Consider the following 22,849-nt stretch of genomic DNA (forward strand, 5'->3'; position numbering starts at 1 on the left):
ATGGGAATGTTGCCCTAAATTCCTGATGTTGTCCTCTTTTTCCTTTTGGAGACTAAGAGGCACGATTCCTCAGGTTCCTCCCAGGCTCAAGCCTGGCCCAGAGAGTCTTACTGTAATTTCTCAGACGTCTTGCTTCAGGAGGGTGTTGGTGACGAAGGAACGTGATCTGTCTGCGTGAAGGTCAGTGAGAAAGCAGGAAGGGGCCGCCCTCAGGACGTCTAGGGGGAAGCCCTGTGAGCTTGCTCAAGTGAGCGGACGTGAATCATTTGCACAAGCGTCTCCACGAGAATTCCCCCCACACCGCCTTCCAGGTGTGCAGGGGGTGCTGCATATGCCGGGGGCATGGGAGGAGGGAGGAGGTGCCCTTTGGGCTGTTGACGGAGGGATGGGAGCCCCAGGGGTATTTCTGCACCCCGAGGAATCCCTTTGTCCACTTCCCCTGTCCTCCGGTCACCCCAGGGGAGCAGGTGTCAGCCAGGCATGATGGGAAGCAGGGGCAGGAGCTGGGGCACCGAGAAGGGCTCTGGGCAGGGCCTGGCTCCTGTGGTTCAGCAGGCGTTGCTGTGTGTTTTGGATTTCTTTAACTATAGAAGTTACACCAAAATGCAATTGCTCTATCATTCGTTCAATCCTTCAACAAATATTTATTGAGCACCTACTATGTGCTGGATATTATGCATTTATGTCATGCATTGTTTCTCTTAAAAAATAATGGAGTGTTTCTCAGGCTGGCTCTGGGCATCGTTGTTGCCGAACCCCCAGGCACGCCCGACTCCCGAGTCAGGTCTTGGCGTCAGCCAGAGCCCAGAGCCCTTGTGTCCAGGCCTCTGCTGTGCAGGCCCCGCCAGCTTGGTGGTTGAAGCAGCCAGCGGCAGCCCCTTCTGTGTGAGGAATTCATGCAAATTTCGTAGATTAAACTGTGCCGCGGCACTGTCAGCATCTCCTCGTCGCTTGCCATTTGGTACGAGGGATTTGTATGTATTTAACAGTTTTATATATTTAATAGCTATTTGTCTAAGCAGCTTAGCACAATCAACACTGCCAGCCGCATGGGCCCCTGTGTGCTCAGGGGAAGTCGAGGCTTCCATTTTCCTCGGATTTGCAGCTTCTAGATGCCCCCCTGCGGTCACAACCTGCCTCAGCCCCTGTGCCTGGGGGCGGGGCCTCAGCCTGGGCAGGATTTGGGGTTCCTCGGTGTTTCTACACTAATTCATTCATTTTTGCAAAAGCAGGAAAAAAAGAAGCCAGCTTCAACCATGGACTGCTACCAACATGATCAGGGCAAAGTGAATGGTTCTTCAGGGATCTGAAAACCACGCACAGTAGGGACACTGAGGTACGACCTTTCCGGCCGGCCGAGTCCTTGCCACTTGGCTCAGCAGAGGTGGGACCACAGGAGGGCATGTCGAGGAGCTTGCCTGTCTCCCCACCTCTTTACTCTTTCTGGCCTGGGGTGGATGAGAAAAGAGCTTTCTTCTTCCTGCACCTGCATCAGAGAATCAGCCTCCAGCCCCCTCGCCCCAGAGGACACACAGGGCTCATGGACGCTCTCAGCCCCCAACCTCTCACTGTTCCTCCCCTGCCTTCTGCCTCACACAAGCAACTCCAAGGGGCCGGGGAAGGTTCCGCCACTCCAGGACATGGGGTCTCCGCATGTCACCGGTCTGAGGGAGGATTTCGGGGCAAGGGCCCACCCACTTCTCAGTAGTTTGCATCCAGGCCATCCGCTCCATCCATGCTCCACCCCTGGGCAGGCTGCCCACAAGTGATGCCCGGCTCCTGGCGCTCAGCGCTGGGCCCAGGGGTCTGCCCATCCCACCCACTTCCCATCACTCAGAGCTGCCCACTAGGTGCTGCTCCCACTCTCTCTCCAGGGGAAGGTCTCCTCAGGGCCTGATCCCAGGGCGAGGGTGCGGGAGGGCAGGCCTGCGCTTACAGGAAGAGCTCCAGGATGAGAGGTGACCTCGGCCTGCTCCCCGTTGTCACAGACCAGAACTGAAGGCCAGACCTGCTGGGGTCCAGCCCTTGGGACGTCCTCACTCCCAGGGAGCTCAACCCAGACACATTGCCGTCCGCCACGCTTCACTGGCCGTCTGCTCAGAGCGTGGCCATCCTGGGATCGCAGAAGGAGCACAAATCGATCCAGGACCTTCTCTCTGTGTCTGAGGAACAGATGAGGCTGGTGGGAACCAGACAGACGCCTCTTGCCTACCGTGTACCAGGTCCCCCAACACTTCGGCTTTTTAGCTGATTTCTCCAGGGACAGGGCGCTAAGAACACAGGGGCACGGATCATCCCTCTACTCGCCCTGGTCACGAGGCAGAGCCGGGGCCCAGCGAGGCTGCGTCCTGGATCGTCTCAGGCGCTGGTTTGCTGTGGGATGAAAGGCTGGCTCTGAACTCGGGTGGAGAGTGAGGGGCCTGGGAGGGCATATGCTCCACGGGCCGGGAGGCTGGGGCACCGCCTGCCCCATGGCAGCTTAGTGGGGGACGGTCGCCTGCACCTTACAGAGAGGGGATGCAGCAGCGGTACCCTTGCAGTTCTTCCCATCAAGGGGCCCACTGCCGAGTCCCGGGGAGCAGGTCCCAGTGAAAACATCCCCGGCTCCCTTGCTAGACCTTTCTGTGGCCTGGAACCTGGGCAAATATTTTGGTGCCATTTTCCTAAAGCTGAGATGCTTTTGGGGGCAAAAAGGAGATCCTTTCAAGGGAGTTCCCATAAGAATGCTCAGGCTGCTTTAGAGAAACAGGTTTGGGAGCCCGGAGAAGCCACTCCTTCCTGGCCGCAGGACCCTTCAGGCTCCCAGGTGGGTCAGGGGAGGAGAGAAGGATGCCTTGGACCTCACGCTGGGGAGCCTTCCCTTCTCCTCCTGAGGCACTAGTGTTGGGAGGTGGCCCAGCTTTCTCCGGGAAGAGTCGGAGCCCAGAAAGGATGCCCCCCCATGGGGCTGAGAAGATTGCAAGGTGGGAGCCTCTTCTCTCAGAGCCTTTGAGGTGGGAGGTTATGGCAGCGAGGGTCATCACACTCACACACTCATGCACACACACGTGCTCACACCCAGCAGCACACACTCATACCCATGCACCTGTCTCACTCACATTCACCCTCACACAGATGCATGCTCACACATTTGCACACTCAGGCACAGTCACAGGCTCTTACACACACACTCCCCCTTCATCCTCCCTATGGTCTTTGTCAACCTTTGGTGACGACGCTGTCAGAGCTGGATGGAAAACTGCTGCTTCCACGTGGGATGCCTCCGTGGATGGCCCCTTGCCGGCTTGCTCCTGACGACGTGGAGGGCTGGCTCTTTCCAGAACACACTCAGCCAGCCCTGGGCAGGCCCAGGGTCACCAGGGGCAGGGTCCTGCTGCTGGTTCAGAAGGGAGAGCCTGCAGGTCAGCGGCGTGGATGTGAGGCTGGGAGCTCTGGCGCTTGCGGTAAGCATGGCCAGGCCTTGGTGGAGTGGAGCACAGATCAGAGGGTCCACAGCGTGTCCTGCGAGGGAACAGCCCTGGGGGCCCGCCAAGGCCCACACTGGGCACCTCCACCCGGCCTTTCGGATGGCAGGGCCCTGGGGCTCCAGCAGTGTCTGGTCTGGGCCTGTCCCCAGTGCCCCCTCCCCGGGGCTCGTCTTCCCACAACCTTGGGAGTCGGCTCCCCCACTGCAGATCCTGCTCTCCCAGGCCTGGTTTCTTCTCGGGGCTCTGGGCTCTGACCTGTTCCCTGGGGAGGCTGTGGAAGCAGGGACGTCTGGGGCCCTTTGTGGCCACTGACTGAGCGGCCCTGCCTGCCTCAGAAAAACCTGGGTCCCTGCTGGGGTCTGTGGCTGACCCCCCAGGAGGGCTCGGGAAGCCCCTGCTGGGATCATTGGTCTCACGCTGCACAGCCCTAGGTGGGCCCATGCCGGGGCATGGGGTAAAGGGGTGGGCACCCCTGCGGGGCAGGAAGACCGATTGAAGGTAAGTCTGCAGTCCTCAAACCCAAGGGAAGCCAGGAGGCAGGGGTGGCGGGGTGCCTGTTACTCAGGGCAGGAGTTTCGTCCATGGGACTTATTCCCCACATAGGATGGAGGCACAGACGCCGGCCCTGATGACTGTCTAGCTGAAGCCACCTCCGTCCCTCTTGCCGATGCACCCTGCGCTTCCCGGGGGAGGTAACAGTCAGGCCCATTTATCCCGAGTCTGCCTCACACCGTCCCCATGGCTGGCCCGGCCCTCATGGTGACCGTGTGCATGGCACTGCCACCCTGACTTGATGGACGCTGTTCGAGAGAATAGCCTTCCCAGCAGTTTGACTGCATCCTCGCCTGAGGCCTGAACGGTGAATCCTGCCACCTCCACGGTGCTGGCCGCCTTGCCTAGTGGGATCCCGGACTGTCATCACTTTTGCTTCTTCGACGCCCACATCCACTCTTCTTGATGTGTTGGGGGTGGACGGATGGCCCAGGGGCTGTGACCCTCTTGTTTTCGGAGGAGTCCGACCCCCGGGGCCTGTGGCTAGAAGCTAGGCAGGGCCCACAGGAGGCTGTTCTGGGATCACGCCCTTTACGGGTGTGCTCAGCTATTTGCTGGGTTGTAGTCTCCATCACGTCTTGCAGGTGTGACACTGACAGGAGGAAAGTGCTGGGAGCTCGCTCAAAACCAGCCAGAACTGGTCCTTGTGACCTTGGGCCAAGGGCTTGCCTCCCAAAGTCTCAATTTCCTGATCTGCAAAGTGGGGTTACAGACACACTGGATTCCCAGCCAGGTTGGGGCTCCGCCTCACCCCTTCCCTGTGTCGTGGCGGCTGGGGCGAGCAGGGGGCGCTGCTCCCAGGCTTCCAGGCTGTGGTCCAGGGTCTGGGCCTCGCCGTGTGGGATGGGTGCATGGGGCCAGGCGCACACCCCAGACCCTTCTAAAAGGTGATGTTCTGACCACCCGTTGGGACAAGGTGGGCCTGCATGGAAAGCTTCCCAATGTGGTTTTTATTCTACACCCTCAAGCCTCGTCATACAGCCAGGACGATAGCCCTGGTCTGGGGGAGCTTCCATGCGATGGGGGAGCAGGATGGGCTGCGGGCAATGTCCAGCTTCTCCTTCCTGGCAGGTTCAGGCTGCACCCCCAACCTTAACCCTAACCCTTAACCCATCCAGTCTCGAGGGTGCGATGGTGCTTGGCTGCTTCCATGGGCTCACTGGTGCCATGTAGCTGTGCTCGTACTGTGTGCTGAAACCTGGGTCACGTGACTAAGGCAGGGGGGACGGCTCTGCCAGGTCAGGGCTGTGAATGGAAATTCAGACCCTTCCGTTGGGGTTGGAAACCCAGAACTTGCTTCCCTATCAACTTATCTGTGAGCAGAAGTGGCTTTGCAGAGATTTCTGTAAGAAATAGCACAAACTGACCCCAAATGGTGCCTGGAAACCCCAGCCATTGCCATCTGCTGAACACAGAAACTGGCCCCTGAGCACAGGAGGGGACCCTGTGGCCTGCACTCTGCGGGCCTGGTGGCTGTGGCTGACCTTTCTCGGCTGTCCAAGGCCGGCGGCAGGACACCAGCTGCCCTGGGCTGCGCGCCCTCCCCCGTCCTCTGAGTTCATGCAGATCTGTGATTCCTGAAACCACAAAGGCCTCTTCCCCTTTGAGGAGGCGCCACACAATCCTGGAGCAATCATGGAAAGGTGTGATTCCCACCCAGCGCCATTGCGTTGACTGTTTGACTGATGTCCTGTGGAGGACAGAGGTGCAGGCATGGCCACTTCAAAGCCCTAGAGGGGACCCAGAGCCCGGAGGGCAGCACTCGACACCTCCTCCGTTTGCGCCAGCCCTGGTGCTCCTGAAGGTGGGAAGGCCAAGTGTGAAGCAACTCACAGCCGCACATTCCTCTGCTGCCTGAACCCAGCAGGCCGAGTGACGCTAAGGAAAAACGGAAGACATCTCCTGTGGGCAGTGGGTGTCCACAGCGTGCAGCCCTCGACTTTCAACTGCCTTGTTCACACTAAGGGGTCCGGGCAGCTCTTTCCCTGCTCCTGTGTTCAGCGAGAGCAGGACGCCGCCATCCGGCGAAAGCTGTGGGCTCTGACTCACCAGGCTGTGGACGGGGTGGGCGTGGTTGGCCAGCTGGTCCTGGAGTCTCCTCAGCTCAGAACTTTTTGATTTGTGACATGGATGTGGTGCCACTCAGGAGCTCCCAGAACCAGAGACCCAGCCTCTAAACAGGGTCTGCAGGAGAACAGGGGCCTGGCGTGTCCACCGCCTGCGTCGCCCAGAACAGGCTCCTGAGGGAGGGGCCAAGGCTTCAGAGTATGGGGTTTGTGCACAGGGATTACAGAGTGGCCATCGATTCTGAGACTAGAACCCCAAAAACGGGAAGGAAGGGCGCCCCTGAGATACCCGGCTGTAATGTCTGCACCCCACTGCTCACAGGGGGCCCAGCATCAGTGGGGAACCAGACCTCCTGAACCAGGGTCCCCAGGTAACTCGCACACAAATGCAGGTTTGAGCAGCCTTGGTCCACCGAGGAACTAGTGCCTTCCTGTCCTCTAGGGTTCCACTGGGCCAAGCTGCACCACGTGCCTTCAACCAGCTCTTGGAGTGAAGCCGAATATCATCAGCAATGCAGTCCAGGGTTCTTGAGGCCTGGTCCCTGGACCCGCAGCACCAGCAGCTTCTTGGAACTTGTTAGAAATGCAAGTTCTCAGGCCCCACCTGGTCCTGAGCTCTGGGTGGGGCCCAGCACCTGTGCTTCTGTGCACAGAGCCTGAGGCCCACTCAGCTTCGGTGCAGAGAGCCTAAGCCCACCTGGGGTTCTGTGCACAGAGCCCGAGGCCCACCCAGCTTCGGTGTACAGAGCCTGAGGCCTGCCCATGCTTCTGTGCACAGAGCCTGGGATCCACCCATGCTTGTGTGCACAGTTCTGGGATCCACCCATGCTTCTGTGCACAGAGCCAGAGGCCCACCCGTGTTTCTGTGCAAAGTCCTGGGATCCACCTGTGCTTCTGTGTACAGAGCCTGAGGCCCACCAGTGGTTCCGTGCAGAGACTGGGATCCACCCATGCTGCTGTGCACAGAGCCTGGGATCCCCTCGTGCTTCTGTGCACAGAGCCTGTGATCCACCCGTGCTGCTGTGCACAGAGCCTGGGATCCACCCGTGCTTCTGTGTGCAGCGTCGGAGACTCATTGACACGCTCTTGAGTGTTTCGGTTTAACCCCACTAACAGTGCTCCAGGAAGTGTCACTGCAGGGCTGCCGTTAGCCATCAGGGAGGCACCTGACCCAGGTCTGTGTCACATATCACAGCTGCTGTCCAAGCAAAAGGCAGGGACCCACCTGGTTAGAGGAAGTGGTGGCTCAGGCAGACTCCTGTTGGCGGTCCCCTCCTTCAGGTCCCAGCTCTCTGCTTCAGGACCGCTGGGGGCGGACAAGCCTCAGTCAGAGCCAAGCCCTGACTCTTCCCTGGAGGTTTAGGCAAATCTCTGCTTTCCAGAACCTCGTTTGGCTCCTCATTTATAAAAAAGGTGGAAAAGGGATCCCTGGTTCCCAAAAGGCCACAGATGGGCAGCAGTGCCATCGCCCCAGGAGGGCCATCAGAGCTGGTGGGTGGCACCCCCGGCCAGAGGTGAAGAGGGGGTGCCTCACCTGCCCTCTTCTGTCCTCTGCTCAGGACAAGCAGAGCTGGGCGATGAAAGGCCCGCACGAAGGGCACCAGCCACATGCTGAGGCCCATGCCCCTCTCTGCCTCCTCCCCAGACCCACAGTCATCTCTCTCCCTCTCAGAAGAGGGCAGGGGCATTGCCTCCCCTGGAGCCACAGGGTCTCCCTCAGTAGGGGGTCACAGTGGCCCCCAGCACTTCAGCTCTACCTGAGGGGCGGTGGGCACGGCAGTGGCGGTGGAGCAGGGACCCACCGCCTGCCTGGGAAAGCCCCAAATGGACTTGTGATCAACTTCTGCTGGGTCAGGCAAGACTGCGTCTCCTGGGAGAGAGAGAAGAGAAAAACTGGCAGTCCTTGCATCAGCAGCAGCTGTTGAGAGATATAATTAATACACACACACACACACACAGGGGCTACGAGACCATTGCAATTGTGGTGTTAACAGTTTCCAAAATAGTGCTCGATCCACGCAGTTCAGTAATTACACATTCTCACCATGATGAGGGAGACGGCCGCCGTTCCTGAGTCTCAGGGGACCTGGAACATTCAGAGGTGTGCAGAGAAGACCCCACTGAGGACCCTGAGGGGCCGTCCTGCTCAGCGCCCTGGCACTGTCTGGATCCTGCGGCAGTGCGTGCAGACAGTTGTAACAGCTCTGAATAAGTTACCAGGAAATGCAGTTAGGGTGTCTCGGTGCCTTTTTAATTTGTAAATAGGGAAAAGGGACTTAAGCCTGTGCTTCTGAATTGCAGTATTTTCTCTGGGAATTAATCCGCAGGGACAAGCACCTCTCCCCTGGATGTATGACGAGGCGCAAACACAGAAGGGATGCTCACGTCCTGCTTCCGAGACTTGAAAAGCACCGCCCGAGGTCACGCTGCCCGGGTCAGCCGTCAGCGCCCCGATTCCCACCAACTCCGTGTTCGCCGGCTGCTCTGGGGCAGTGGGTCAGTGGTCTGGCTGGAACTGTCTGCATGCAACCAAACAGAAAAAGCTAATTACGGCGGAGTCCAACTTTAAGTGTAGCTGTGCATTCAACCAGTGCGACCCGGCCCGTGTGGTCCTGCCTCCATTCGGGGCTGTCGTTGGAGAGGTGACAACATGGGACAGGAGGACAGGTGTCCAGAGGGAGCGACTGAGGGAGTGCAGCTCTACTTTCCCTCTGCAGAGAGGCCATGTGGGCGTCCCAGGTGGTCTTAGCCTAGATTCTGGCTTTCATTAAAAACAAATGCAGACCCTGCCTGGACACACAAGTGCCGCCCTGGCCACTTCCTTTGTGCCTGAGTGGTGGGCTCTGTCTCCCCTTGCGCACTCCTGTAACACTACGTCAGGGTGCTCTCCCTGGTTGTGGAGGAGGCTGACAGGGGCCCCACAAGGCCACTTTGTGTCCAAGAGTGCCCTGGGGGCAGGCAGGGCCTGGATTTAAACTCTGCCTACATCTTCCTTCTCAGCCAAAGTCCCAGCAGGACACTTGGGGCTGGTGGCCCTGCTCCCCGTCCTCAGCAGTGTCCCCACGTGGGGACACTGTGTCCTCCCACATGTCCATCTCAGTGGGAGCACCTGGCAGGCTCAGAGCCCTAGACAATAGATGCCATGAGCTCAACAGGCCCGAATGACGGCCCACCACACACGAGGACCCGTGGGGCTGGGCCACCCCGGGGCCTCACAACCAGACAGCCCACGTGGGTTTCGGGATCTCAGCGTGATGGAGGGTGTGAGGCCTTCGGCACAGCTGAGCAGAGATGACTCAGCAGTGTGGGGGATGGAGAAAGTCAAGGACAAAGTGCGGATGAGACGACCCCCCCTCGCTGGCATCTGAAGGCTCAGGGCTCAGAGGAAGCAGAACACCAGGGAAAGAGCCTTGTTGAAAAAATGTAGCTGGGATGGTCATCTGAGGCTCCTGAACGGTTAGGAAGCAGGCAGAGCTGTGCTTCATCCTCTCTCCTCCACCCTGGGCCTCGGGACACATTTCATGGAGGGGAGACATGCTGACAGACTGGGCGATGGGCTGTCACTGCCATTGGCTGAATACACTGCGGGTCTGGTCAGTGCCCTCCCGGTCCCTGAGGCCCCAGCTCAGCCATGACCAACTCATTCATTCAACACCCCTTCCGCCTGTTTCTGCGTCACGGGGAAGGGTTCCGTCAGGCTCTGAAAGGGAACCTCGAAGACAAAGAAAGAGCTGGAGGCCGCCGCTTGGTTCAAGAGCCTTGGCCCTGTTGTCTGCGTCAGCCCACGTCTTGTGGGGAAACCACTCCAGCCTCTCAAATGCACGGCACCACAAGCAAAGGCACGATCGGTACTAATGGCACTTTCGTGGTTTGGAAGAGTAACTCACTTCCTGATGTGGAAGCACAGAAGGTTCTGGAGGAACCGCTCAGGACAGGCCGCCTGTTCAGAAGGCCCCATGGCTTGTGGTCATTTTCAAGGAACACCCAGCTGGTGGGCCCCGTAGGGCTTCTTGGCCTGTGGACAGTGAAGCTGCGTGGGCTCCACACCACTTCCGATGGCGGGACAGGCCCACTCCCTCCCCTCACTGGCTGCTGGTGCCAGGCTCCTAGGGAGGCCCCAAAAGGTCCTCGGTGCCCTCCTCCTCCTCCCGCAGCCATGCCAAGGCCAGCAGAGAACTGGGCACAGCTGCTTCCAGGACACTGTGCTGTCTTGTTGGTGGTTCCCACCCAGCCATCTGGGCCCCCTGGCCCCGCGGGGCTGCTCTGCGCCCTGGTGATGTCTCAAAGCCAACAACGGGGGATATAGCAGGGTGGCAGGGGCCTTATAGCCAAGGGACAAGTGTCACTCCGGGATGTCCTGTGCCCAGCAGGGACGTGGTCCCCACGACTCAGGGGCACAAAGCCATCGAGGATTCTGGGTGTCACATGTGCCCCAAACTTGGTTAGTCTTTCCATTTCCCCTGGCCAGCCGAGCCCAGCTCTTTACACCTGGGTCCTAACGGGAAACAACAGTGTCCCAGGGGTCAGAAGCTTAGGGTGAGGAGGTTGATGCAGCTGCGCTGAGCTCCAAGCTCTGTGAGGGGGTGTGTGCTGTGTTCTGCTCAGTGGGGCTGGCGGGTGCCTGGCACTTAGGGAGCAACAGCATCTGCAGACAAGGAATGAATGATGAAGGATGAACGGGGAGGAAGGGGTGCAGATCCTGGCCAACGGCTGTGTGCACGGCAGCACGTGTCTGCTGTGCGGTCGTAGCAAAGTTCTAGAACTCATCCACTGCTGATGGCACGTCCACTGCCAACGTTTATGGCAATGCCACTAAGAATAGCCACACACGTGTCACTCACGTCTGTGTGACTGTAGCACAATTCATAGAAATAGAATTGCTAGGCCAAATGTTACGAGCATTTGTAATGCTGATGGACATGCTGACTTTTCTTCCCCTAGAAGGGATGGATTTTACGTTGCCACCAAAGCACGAGAGAACTCCCTTCCCTCCGCCGGCTCGGCCTGACCCCAGGGGACGCAGCTCACACCCTCGGCCCCTCTTCCTTACTGACTCTTAGTCTCTTTCTAATTGATTGAAATATCAGGAAACTACTCTTCACTTCTGACATAAGGTGCAAACACCTTTTCCAGTGTATTTTTTTTCTTCTTCTCCCCATAGCCCCCCAGTACATAGTTGTATATTCTAGCTGTGAGTGCCTCTGGTTGTGGCATGTGGGATGCCGCCTCAGCATGGCTTCATGAGCGGTGCCACATCCACGCCCAGGATCCAAACTGGCGAAACCCTGGGCCACCAAAGCAGATCGCGCGAACTCGAACACTTGGCGGTGAGGCTGGCCCCTGTCATTATTTCGATTGGCTTAGGGTGGTGTTCTTGGTCCATGCAGAAGTTTTTTATTCTTATGTAATCACATTTATTAACAATATTATGGCTTCTGGGTTTTGTGTCATATTTAGGCCTGCCTTCCAAACTTCAACATATAAAAATCCCCCATGGCTTCTGTTTGACACTTCTGCGGCTTTTCTTTTCATTTGCATTTAACTCTTTGATCTGCCTAGACCTGATTGTGGTGGAGTACACAACCAGCTTTAGGGTTTTCCTGGACGTCTACCCACTGATCGTTACAGGAAAATCGTGCATCCCCAATGATTTAAATGCCTCCATCCTATAATTTGCATGTATATTGGGTCTATTTCTGGACTTCCTACCTACTCATTTGCCAGTCGCATATAGTTTAAAATATAATTTCATAATATGTTTTACTATCTGATAGGACTAAGTTCTCCATTATTTGGTTTTTCTTTTAGGTTTGTTCCACCTGTTCTTGTTAATTTTTCATACAGATTTAGCCTGTCTGGTTAAAAAAAGAAGAGTTAACATTTTAATTGAGATTGTACTGTACGTACAGATGAACTTAGTGAAAACCGGCATCTTGACAAGTCTTCCCTTCCAGCACAGCCCGCTGGTCCCCTCGTCCCAGCCAGCGCAGCCCCGGAGGCCGTGAAGTCTTCCTGCTGTAGAGTTTCCACATTTCCTCTAACCACATTCTCAGATGTTTTACCTTTTTTTGATGTTGTCTTTTCTTTGATCATATTTCCTAGTGGTTCTCGTTTCTAGATAGAAAGGCTGCCAATTTCCATATCCTAATTTTATACTTTGCCAAATCCTTAGATTTTTGTTCACTTTTTTCAGTTGCTTCTCTAGAGTTTTCCAGATATGCAATAAAATATCCATAAGTGATTATCACTTTATCTCACGCTTTCCCATTTTGGTACTTCCAGCTTCTCTCTCTTGATAAAGGCACAGGCCAGTGCCTCCCACACATGTGAGGACCACATGGGGTGGGAATGTCTGGCGTCTTCACAACTTTGGGGGGAATGTTTCCAGTGTTTCCCCAAGATGTGGTCTTTCAGGCTGAGACAGAGATCATTTATAACATTAAAGAAGCATTCATCAATTTCTATTTTATCAGGAGAATTTTAAAAATAGAATGGATGTTGAACTTCATCCAATGTTTGTCAGCATCTACAGAGATGGCCATGTTCTTTTTCTCTTTTGTGGTATTAAATGGTGATTTACGTCAATAGACCTAACAGGGAGCCATCCCTACTTCATGGAAAACACTTAGTCTGGGGATGTAACTCTCTAACACTGCTGGATTCTGTCTGCTAATAATCTATTTAGGATTCTCACATTGCTCTTCACACATCACATGAGTTCATAGCTTGCTTTCTGCACATCTCCTTGGTGTCACTGCTATGCTTGCTCCATAAAAACTCAAAGCTTTCTTCCTCTTTCTGTGTTTGGAACACACAGGGGAAACGTCCCAGCGGGAAGCCGCACTGTCCATTCTTTCCCCAGGTGACCTGGAAATGGGTCTTCCACGCGCATCTGCTGGAAATTAGAAGAGAAATGATATATTATGAAGAAATTCATACTTTAATCTCAAAGTTGAGACAGTTGAGTCTAAGAGCAGGAGTTCTACTTTTGGTAAGATTCCAAGTCTGACTTGCTCTTAAATCCATTCTGTGCCCAGCATGTGTTTGCTGGTTAATTTGGAAGTTGTTTGAAGGCCAGATTTTATCTAAATAACACCATTTTATGCTCATAAGCTGCAATAACGAATGACACAGGAAATGTAATTTAATAAGTGACAAAATGCCTGCTTTAGGGAGCTCAGCATTTTACAAAACAAGGAGGACTGGCCAGCTAGACAAGCGCCGGGTGGGCATGGACACGCACAGCAGGGCAGGTCCTGGAGAAGTTGGCGTGATCAGAGTTTCGAAGAGAGGTGGGGAGGAGGCAGGCGGGGACCCAGTTAGGGTTGAGAACAGTTAACCTGGGAAGGGCTGTGTGGCTGTGGAGAGGGGGCTACCAGTGTGGCTGGGGAGAAGTGAGGGCCACTGCTGAGCTCGGGAGAGGCCCCGCTGATAGATGACTGTGCTGGGGGACCCAGACCACAGTCATGACACCCCAGTCCCTGTGACAGAGGGGAGGTCACTTCCTAATGCCACGAATGAACCTTCAAAGATTTAGTGAAATTCTGGGGGCCACTGCCACCCACTAGCAGAGAGGGCAATGGCAGCCTGGGCATTCTTTACTCTGGGCAGGGCACTTTGGGAAAGGCTTCGGGCGGGCATGATGAGTTTTGGTCCTGATGGGCTGACTCTGTTCCGAGAGGCGTTTTCACCTTGTCCCACATGGAATCCTTTAGAGGCACCGACCGGTGAATGTGTGGGAATGCAACAGACACCCCCAGTATTCTGTGTTACTCCACTTCTGCCCACACCCAGGATCTGGCCTCATGAAGTGCTGAGGAGGTCCCAGAAAACCCCAGAGCAAACCTTGTATTTAGCCCTCCTGCCTGGTCCCAGCCCCACAGGACACCCCGATGTTCCACAGTCTCAGAGAACATGCAGGACGGCTTGGTGCCCTGCTTTCTGGGAGGGGAACTGATATGCTCTGCCCTCCCGTTATCAGCACCAGAGTGGGTGGTCCCTGTGGACAGAGCTCAATCGCCTTCTGGGACTCCGGGTTCTGGCACGGCCTCCAGATGCTGCAAATGTTCGTCTGGGCCACGACAAGTCTCTTTAGTGCCTGGCAGGCAGCATCCTCGATGCACCCACCGTCCTGATCGAAACAGCAGCAGTCCCAGAGCTGCAGCCCAGACCCATGAGATGGTTCTCCTCCACCGACGATGGTCACCAGACTGAGAATTAGCGTGAGAAATAGAATCCAGACTTTCAGTTGCTCAATTCCCAGGGTTCAAAGAAAAACGTTAGGTTTTGCCCTAGACCTCAGGGTGTGGATCAGCTGCTGGGACTCCAGCCTCGGCAGCTTGTGTCGGATTATTTCAGCAGAGAGGAGGCGCTCTGCCTCCTTAGGGGAACACTGGGACTGCCCAACTCTCTTCAGCAGCTTTTTCTAAGACAAAAACACAGGACTCTCAAGGCCCCATAGCTCACACTCCAGGGGCCTCCCGGGGCCAGGGAGGAACACGGTTCCAGGATCAGGGCTCTCGCAATGAATGGCCCTACTCATAGTTAACGGGAGCCCATTTGTTTGCATCAGACCAGCTCTCCCAGACTGCATGGGGTGGACAGATGTTCCATGGCCGCGGGGCGGCGACGCGGGTGGCATCCCGGCCAGTTGGAGCTCTCCTGGGGGCAGATGCTGAGGCCTCAGACACCAGCCTGAAACTGTGGAAAGGCTCCACTCTGGAGTCAAGGGCTGGGCACCAGGCAGACAGAAACAAGCCCCCGCTTGGCTCTCAGATCTGTCAGCTGAATTCCCACTGTACCTGCTCAGAACTAGGGGTAGAGGGGCAGGCTAGAGGTGGGGGGAGCAATGAGGGAGGGGGCAGGAGAGAGGGAGAAAGGGAGATGCAGAGGGAACCTGCCCCCCCAAACCTGCCCTCCCCGAGACCCCAAGCCTCCCCCTCCCCCAGACTCCAAACCTCCCTCTCCCATCAAACCTGCCCCTCCCCCAGCCCCATTCCAGAGCACAGATAAAAGTGAAACCTGAGGAGGGAATGTTTGTGGTGCCACCGCCAATCAAGGGCTGTGTCACCACGGTAACAGGGACACTTCATCAGCTCGCAGCAGATGGTCAGTGAGCAGCAGGCAGCATATGCTCCCGTCAGCCCTGACGTGGGCGCAGATGGACGGTGGGCAGGACCCTCGGGTAACCTGACATGCCCCTCCCTGCCCTCTCTCGTGCTGCTTTTTGCACCCACGGAGATTAGCGGGCTGCTCGAGCACCCATTACTGACACTCCAGTGCCCTGTGGGGTTTTACCCAAGCAGAGCCGACACGGGCAATGTTCAGGAGCACAAAGCCTCAGGGCTTTAGGATGGTTCCTGAGGGCCCTAATTGACAGCCCCGCGCCTCCTGGGTACCTGACACTCTTGCTGGAGAAATAAACTTCCCTTGATGGGCTGAAGAGAATTGACATCTCCCGAGGCATTTCTGGGGCAGCAGGGGGTGGGGGGGTGTGAGGGGTTGGGGTGGAGATGGGCTCGGGGGAGAGGGTGACAGGGACCTCTCAGACTCGAGGGCGGGCAGCAAGCACACATCCACACTGGCTGGCTGTGGCCAGTGAGTGACCCAGTGATTCTGCCCGCCTCTCGGCCAGGCTGCGAGCTCCTGTTTGCAAATATTCTCTGGACTTTGTTTGACTCCTTGAAGCGAGGTTTAAATGTCAGACCCCACCACGGCCGACAGGAGGAGAAGCGTCTTGGGACGATACCCGCCACGGTCAGCAGTATCATAGCACCTGCCGCATCCCAGACCCTGCAGGCACCTTGGTTCCAAGGCAGGTGCTCCTGCCAACCGCCGGGCAGAACAGGCATCCTCATGCCGGGGTGGACGGAAGAGCTGCTTCGGCTGTGCCAGAGCCTCTGGGTCCAGGCCTGACAGGGCTGCGGGAAGGCCCGGGCCTGGTGGTCAAGGGGCAAAGGGCAGGGCAGTCACTGACTGAGAGGAGAGCCCTCCTGGGGGCTGTGCCATGGCCAGACAGAAGGCGGCACACTTTCCTCTGTGGACGATCTCGTGAATTACGGGGCACTCCTGGCTCAATTCTGCGGGGTCTGCTGTCCCTGGGAGCAGGTCTCCATCCAAGAGGGCGTGCGTGGAGTGGAGCGCACAGGCAGGCCGCCGTGCCTTCCCTCCCCTCTGCTCATCTGGTTTACCAGCACTGCGCAGCTCAGGAGAGTCTGTGGACGGTCTCTGTGCGTTGTCTCTGAGGTTGCTTGTGTCAAGATGTCCATCTCATCAGTTCCCGGGGAAGCCAGAACCTGGGACCTGGGTCCTGGCTCCCCAGAACCATGGTGGAACACTCAGAGGGACAAAGCCACATCTCCCATCGAGCTGCAAGGATCTTCAAGGAAATGACATGTGAAGCTAAGCAAATCTTACAGATGAAAACTGTGGGCACGGTGCATCCCAGGGATGTCGATGGACAGCAAGCATCAGGCCGAGCCAGCGAAGGTGCTGGGACCTTGCCCGATGTCCTCCATCTCGGGCTTCACCATGCTTCCACTGTCAGTGGGAAGGAGGGGCTAGGAGGGGCAAGGAGGGGCTCTCTTGCCCTCTCTGGTGCAGTGGTTAGAGCTGTTCTCTCTCGATTAGGCCTGTGGGCTAGTGCTGGGTGGTCTGCAACAGCCTGGAACGTGCAGTGTGAGGGGAGAGAGCAGCCTAGGAAGCATAGCTTCTCCACCTGCCCGTCCCCTCAGGCACCAGCGGTCACTTTAGGCATGAGCTCAGTGCTGCCAGGTGTTAGCCTGCACTCACTGTGGGGATGAGGACACACAGAACGCAGCTTTTCTCCGCATGCACTCAGAGCCAAACCCACAGCTGGACTGTCACAACCAGGTGTTTTAATTTGGAGCCAACTGTGCACAGGGCTGGGTGGTTTTCTAAGATTTTACAGGAAAAGCTAACAATTTCATGGAGTGTGTGGGCAGTATCTGCTCGTTTGTCTCTAGCAGTCTCTGTCCACCTGGGCAGGTAGGGTGGGCCTGCAAGCTGAGGGACATGGAGGAGGCCTTCTGGCACCTCAACAGCTCCTCCAAGCTGTGGCATGGCCACCCCGGGAGGCCTCTGGGGAGGTAGGACACAGGGGTGAGACCCTGGATGGGGTCATCCCAGAGGCTGCCTGGGGACGGGGTGACCGTGAAGGCCCTCTATCTGATCCCACCCAGCCTGCGGCGCCCCCTCACTCCCGACTCCTTCTAGGTCATCTGGACGACGATGCGGAAGGCAGTGGGCTGTGGGGACTGGGGCTCCCCCCACAACCCGTTCTCAGGGCCCTATTGTCCTGGAGGAAGCGCAGTGTAGCTGAAAACAGGGGTCTCAGGGTGGGAGACCGGGGCCAGTGGCTGGGTCTCGGTGCATGGCCACTGACAGCTGTCCCAAGCTCTCTGCGAGGGCCATTCTAGAAAGGTTGTAGTGGTGTCCTTCCAAAATCAAACTACAGGTGTCACGGACTTGCTCATTCAATGCTCTTTTCAAACCACTACAGACGTGCCAGGAGCTGTGCCAAGTGGGGAGAGAGCCATGCAGCAGCATCCTCCACACACAGGCTGAGGGAGAGGGACCCTGGGGACACAGAGTGCCATGGCCTGGGCCTGAATTGGTCCCAAGAGGCGCAGTGGCTGCAGAGAAGGGTGAGATTCAAGGCCTGCATCTCAAAACCCCTGGATGGACTCCTGGGTGTCTCTCTGGGGCCCAAAAGCATCACGGCCATGAGCTGTGCAAAGCACAGGGAATGCTCCGGCCAGGGACGGCGTCCTAGGCCCGGCTCCCATGCTGGCCACTCCTCCCAGCCAGAATGGCATGAGATGGACCCGCCGTTGCTCCCACAACCCTGAACTATCTTTGGTGGGCCAGAGCCTGCACCCAAGGAGAGGATCTGCACAGACCCAGGGGCCAGGAGGCCACTCAGGCTGGAAGCTCATCGCGGGGGCTGGGGCACCAGGCTGCACCGTGGACAGAACGGACACCTGAGGACACCTGCTCCCTGCACCACGCTTGGGTCAGGCCTGCATCCTGGCTCCTCCAGCCACCTCTACACACCCACCTGATTTAAAATTTAAACCCATGCGTAGGCTGGAGGTGAGGGGAAGACAGAGCAGCTGTTGGAGAAACTGCGAGCAACTGGCTAGAAAAGGAAATGGCAAAATTTAGGTAAAGACAAGGTGTCTCTGTGGTCCCAGGGGAGAGACAGAGAGACAGAGCCAGGGAGACAGAGAGGGGGTGAGTGAGCTGAAAATAGCATTAGGAAATCAGAGGCCACTTGAGCTTTCTGTGTCTCTGAAAGCTCCCATCAACATATTTGTAAAATGCCTCAAAGTGTCAATGCTTCATTAAACTACATTACACTTAGTAAATTCTTGATTTTAAAAGCATATTCTTGCTTTCTATTGATTTGTTTTAAACGGTTATTAGATTTCGTAAAAAAAAGAACTGCTTACCAATATTAACTGCTAATGAAAATGATTTAAATAAAATGCTTCAACTCCATGGCACGTGGGGAGGGAAGAAGTCTCTGAAGGCGCGCGAGTGCCCGCTTGCTCTGCCAGTGGTGGGCTGTTTCCAGACATCCTGAAGGCAGATCTGAAGGCCGAAACCCGTCTGCCTGGCGGTTCCTCTGGAGATGTGATGTGATACACATGACCCCACATTTTGAGGCTCATCTCAAGGCCAGGGCCGAGAGTGGGCTTCCTCTTTTCACGAAAGTGGGTCATGGGCTTCCTGTGCACCCTTGACCTGAACAACCAGGGAGCCCGCCCAGCGCCACTCTCAGGCCTGGCCGCCCACTCTCTGTCGCCGCCTGAGGGGCCTCCAGGCTCTCGGGAGCTCCTGTTTCTTTCCATCCACCTTTCAGCTCTGCAGTTGCCCAAACAACTCTCCCTGAGGGTGAGTCCTCCAAAGAGGGCAGAACAGCTGTGCTGGAGCAGGCTGCGAGGAGGAATGACCGGACTTGAAGGTCAGGTTGTCAGGGTTGATCTGCTTTTTTTTTTGCTGGGAAAGATATTCACTCTAAGCTAACATCTGCTGCCAATCTTCATTTTTTTTTTTTCCCTAAAGCCCCAGTGCATGGTTGTATGTTCTAGTTCTAAGTCCTTCTAGTTCTCCCGTGTGAGCCACTGCCACAGCATGGCAACTGACAGACGGGTAGTATGGTTCTGCGCCCGGGAATCAAACTCAGGCCGCCAAAGCTGAGTGCCCCGAACTTTAACTGCTAGCCCATCAGGGCTGGCTCAGAGTTGATCTGCTTTTAACAATGAATTTATCTGCATAAATGTGTGAAGCTGGCTGTGGTATGGAATCAACTGCCCACAAATCCCTCACATTTTAGGTATATAATCCATTCTTTTTAAAGTCTTAAAGGTCTATGAGTTCCAGCTGTGGCAAGTTTCAGCCCAACATAACCCTGAAGGCAAAGAGAAAAGGAAACATCACAGGATGATCACTTTTTGAGAAAAAGCTAAAATTCACTTTATTCTTTATTTCTAAGACTTTCATAATTAAGATTTCTACCCATCGTTACTTCTTTGCCATCTTGTGTCTCTCTACAAGTCACCTGCAGCTTGCCTGCTGTCTCCACTCCTTTCCTGGTGCTTCCCATTCACACCGAACTGTGGAATGTCTGCCTGATCTGAACATCCACGCAGTGGAGGGAAACACCCAGAAAGAGCCAAGAGCCTCCTGAACACCTTGCAGACTCAGATCCAAACTGCTAGTCCATCTCACAACTCTAAAAACGTGTTCTAAGTAACACAATTCTACTTGTTAGAATAAGTATGATTTATAATTTTCATAAGCCCTACTAAATCAGAGAATAGATTCATGGATGTACACGCACGGTGGCAGGACACTCGTGGGGATAAGGTTACTTTGGACAGTAGGACGAAGTCTTGCTGTCCCCTCACGAGCAGGTGCCCTTCTTCATCTCCCACCCCCACCCCACCACACTGTAGGCCTTCAAAGGCAAGTGCCCTCAAAATAGCTCGTCTTTCCAGCATCTGGACATAGCATCTGACACAGCCTGATTTTGTGAATGAGTGAACTGACGTACGACAAAACCTGTGACTCTAACTAACTCTCCACCTCCAGTTTGGCTCTTTCCAACCCATCTTTTTCACGTTGCCACAAGTCCTTCTAAAACTCAACTCTCATAAAAACCTCTCCAAGTGCATAATCAAGCCTAGGTCCCTCTGGGCATCAACGGCTCCAGCATCAGGCCTCAGGCCCCTTTCTGGACACCCCACTTCCACTCCTGCGGTTGCTGCATGTGCAATCCTGCTCGTCCTCCAGATCAGAGCACATGCTCTTTTCTTTGTTCGACAGTTACATCTAAACACCTCCTCTTACCCACTAAGCTGGGCATGCCTTTTCCTCCCATCTGCGTCCTCCAGAACAAGCTTTGGCTGGGCAGGACCATGGTGCATTCACTTCGGACCCCAGCAAGCACAGGCCCTAACAAGGTCAGGTCAGTAAATGCGGCCACAGCACGTGGGCCCCACCCTCCTCCCGCTCTCCTGAGGCCACTCCCTCCTTCCTTCCAGCTCCCCAGGGCCTCCTGTGATCAGATATTCTGCCTCCTCCACAAACGTGGAGGGGGAGGGATACGGGTCTCCCTTTCTCATGTTTCTGGGCCACATTTCAGGATGGCTGGGTTTCCCAGGTCTGTTCATTATCCTCAAGTTACTTGAATTTTGTCCCCCGCCTTCCTTTTGCAGAGGCTCTGAAGTTGTCACTTCAAGGATAACAACTGACAGTCTTGTTGCCAATGATGAAATGCAAGATTTCAAGCAAAGATTAGAGTTTGGAACACTTGCATGAACCACCGCAGCTTGAGGGCTTCCTGACCCTGGAGGTCTCTGAGGAGACCAGTGGAGATAGCAACAAATGAGACTTTTTGATGTTGTATAAGGAACTGTGTCAACATTAAGAAGATGTGGGGTTGGCCTGGTGGCACAGTGGTTAAGTTCACACGTACCACTTCTCGGGGCCCAGTGTACAGCGGTTCGGATTCCGGGTGTGGACACGGCACCACTTGGCAAAAGCCATGCTGTGGCAGGTGTCCCATGTATAAAGTGGAGGAAGATGGGCATGGATGCTAGCTCAGGGCCAGGCTTCCTCAGCAAAAAGAGGAGGATTGGCAGTAGTTAGCTCAGGGCTAATCTTTCTCAAAAACAAACAAACAAAAAACCAAAAAAACATGAGAAGATGTGCATAACTCAGTGACCCAATATTTTCCAAATGACCAAAGGACATTACAAAATGGGGGACAGGATATAAATTCATTTAAAATGCAAGACAGACCAATGGATTATAACGTAACAGTGGGCAGGAAGTTGAACGTGGCTTCAGATTCCACACCACAGTCAGCCTGCAGAGAACTTGCCCGTGCTGAGTGTTGAGGCGGTTTCCTGGAAGGAGGTCCACAGACCCAGTGGAGGCCGCTAAGGCCTCCTCCCCTCTCAGGTACAGGTCTGCAGGGCTGGGTATCCTTCTCACTGTAAACAAACATGTGGCCACAGATGAACGGAGAAGCATGCATGAGGATCCAAGTGTCTTCATAAAACCAGACACTGAATAGATTTGCAAAAGTGTAGAACAATGCTGCTCTTCTGTTTCTTTGTTTTTTGAAAATATAGGGGCTTTCTGCATAAAAAATGTTAACATGTAGTTGTTATTTTTAAATAAATATCTATTTAAAATTTTTCTCATTTTTAATTTTCAATACAGTAACCTGGACTCCTCATTAAGTTTTAAGTGTGAAGGGGTCTAAGAACAGAAAGAGTGAGAAATGCTCCCAAAAGGATCATCTGGATTGGCTCAGAGCCATGTTTTCTACGATGGTCTCATTTCTATCTTCATACACTTAGTATAGTCCACAACCTGGGAGGTTTCTTGTGTAATGATCCACTGCTTCTTTGTGAAAGTAAAATCCCTGTTTCCAGCATATCAAGAAAGTGGTTTTTACGCCATTTATGCACACAAGCTCAGAGATTTAGTTCAACAACCAGAGCATTCTAACGCGCTGTGAGCATTTTTGTGAGGAACCAATGGCTGGACCTCACTACACACCAGCTTCCAGCCTCGGAAAGGCCAAATTCTTAGGAGGAACTATGCTAAAAACCAGAGTATCAGAAAAGATCCAAGGAAGAGGATTTCTGAGGGGGCGAAAAAAGCAGTAAGACTCTGGGAAAACCTTCTCCAAATGAAATGAATTCTGTAGGACATATGGAGTATGCTGAGAAATTATCCTTCAGCCACTAAATACCATCTCCTCAGGACTGGCCTCTTCCGAGGCCACCTCCACCGTTGTTAGAGAACTTCCCCTTCCCCCAGCACATGCGGCCTGTCCCCACACAGCCATCTGGGACACCAGGACAGAGCAGCCGTATTTCAGGAGCTCAGGCTGTTTTAACATCTCTTCACACTCGACTGGCTTTTCTCTCAATTTCGATGGTAAGTTAAGGGCTGTGGCTTTAAGCATCTGATTCAAAAGACAGATTGGTGGCTTAATTCAGTAGAATTTTTCTGTATCTTAACAGCTACAGTGATCAAGAAAAAGGAGAGTATGTCTCATGCCATTTTACACAAGCTTACAAACCAGATGCAAACACAAAAGGATCGACGGGCTGAATGAACCGAGGAAACAGACCTTGGACAGTGTTTTACTCTTGGTACTACACTCGTCTCATACAAAATGGGAGAAAAGACTGTGAAACAGCCAGCAAGAAAATCCAC

General features: G+C 54.9%; 1 long non-coding RNA gene across 4 annotated transcripts in view; it reads left to right on the forward strand.

Annotated features, from left to right (window-relative positions):
* The window catches only part of LOC139045571 (uncharacterized), a 69,232-nt gene that overhangs the window by 43,006 nt on the left and 3,377 nt on the right, over positions 1-22,849 (forward strand). Inside the window, exons 3-4 of one of the 4 annotated variants that reach the window (XR_011504252.1) lie at positions 1-20,579; positions 20,830-22,849. The exon at positions 20,830-22,849 is cut by the window's right edge and continues 3,377 nt beyond it. This is a non-coding gene — a long non-coding RNA (uncharacterized lncRNA). The other 3 variants (XR_011504271.1, XR_011504255.1, XR_011504273.1) reach the window with 3 other exon arrangements.

Source organism: Equus asinus, chromosome 1, assembly GCF_041296235.1.
Source record: "Equus asinus isolate D_3611 breed Donkey chromosome 1, EquAss-T2T_v2, whole genome shotgun sequence".
Lineage (NCBI taxonomy): Eukaryota > Metazoa > Chordata > Mammalia > Perissodactyla > Equidae > Equus > Equus asinus.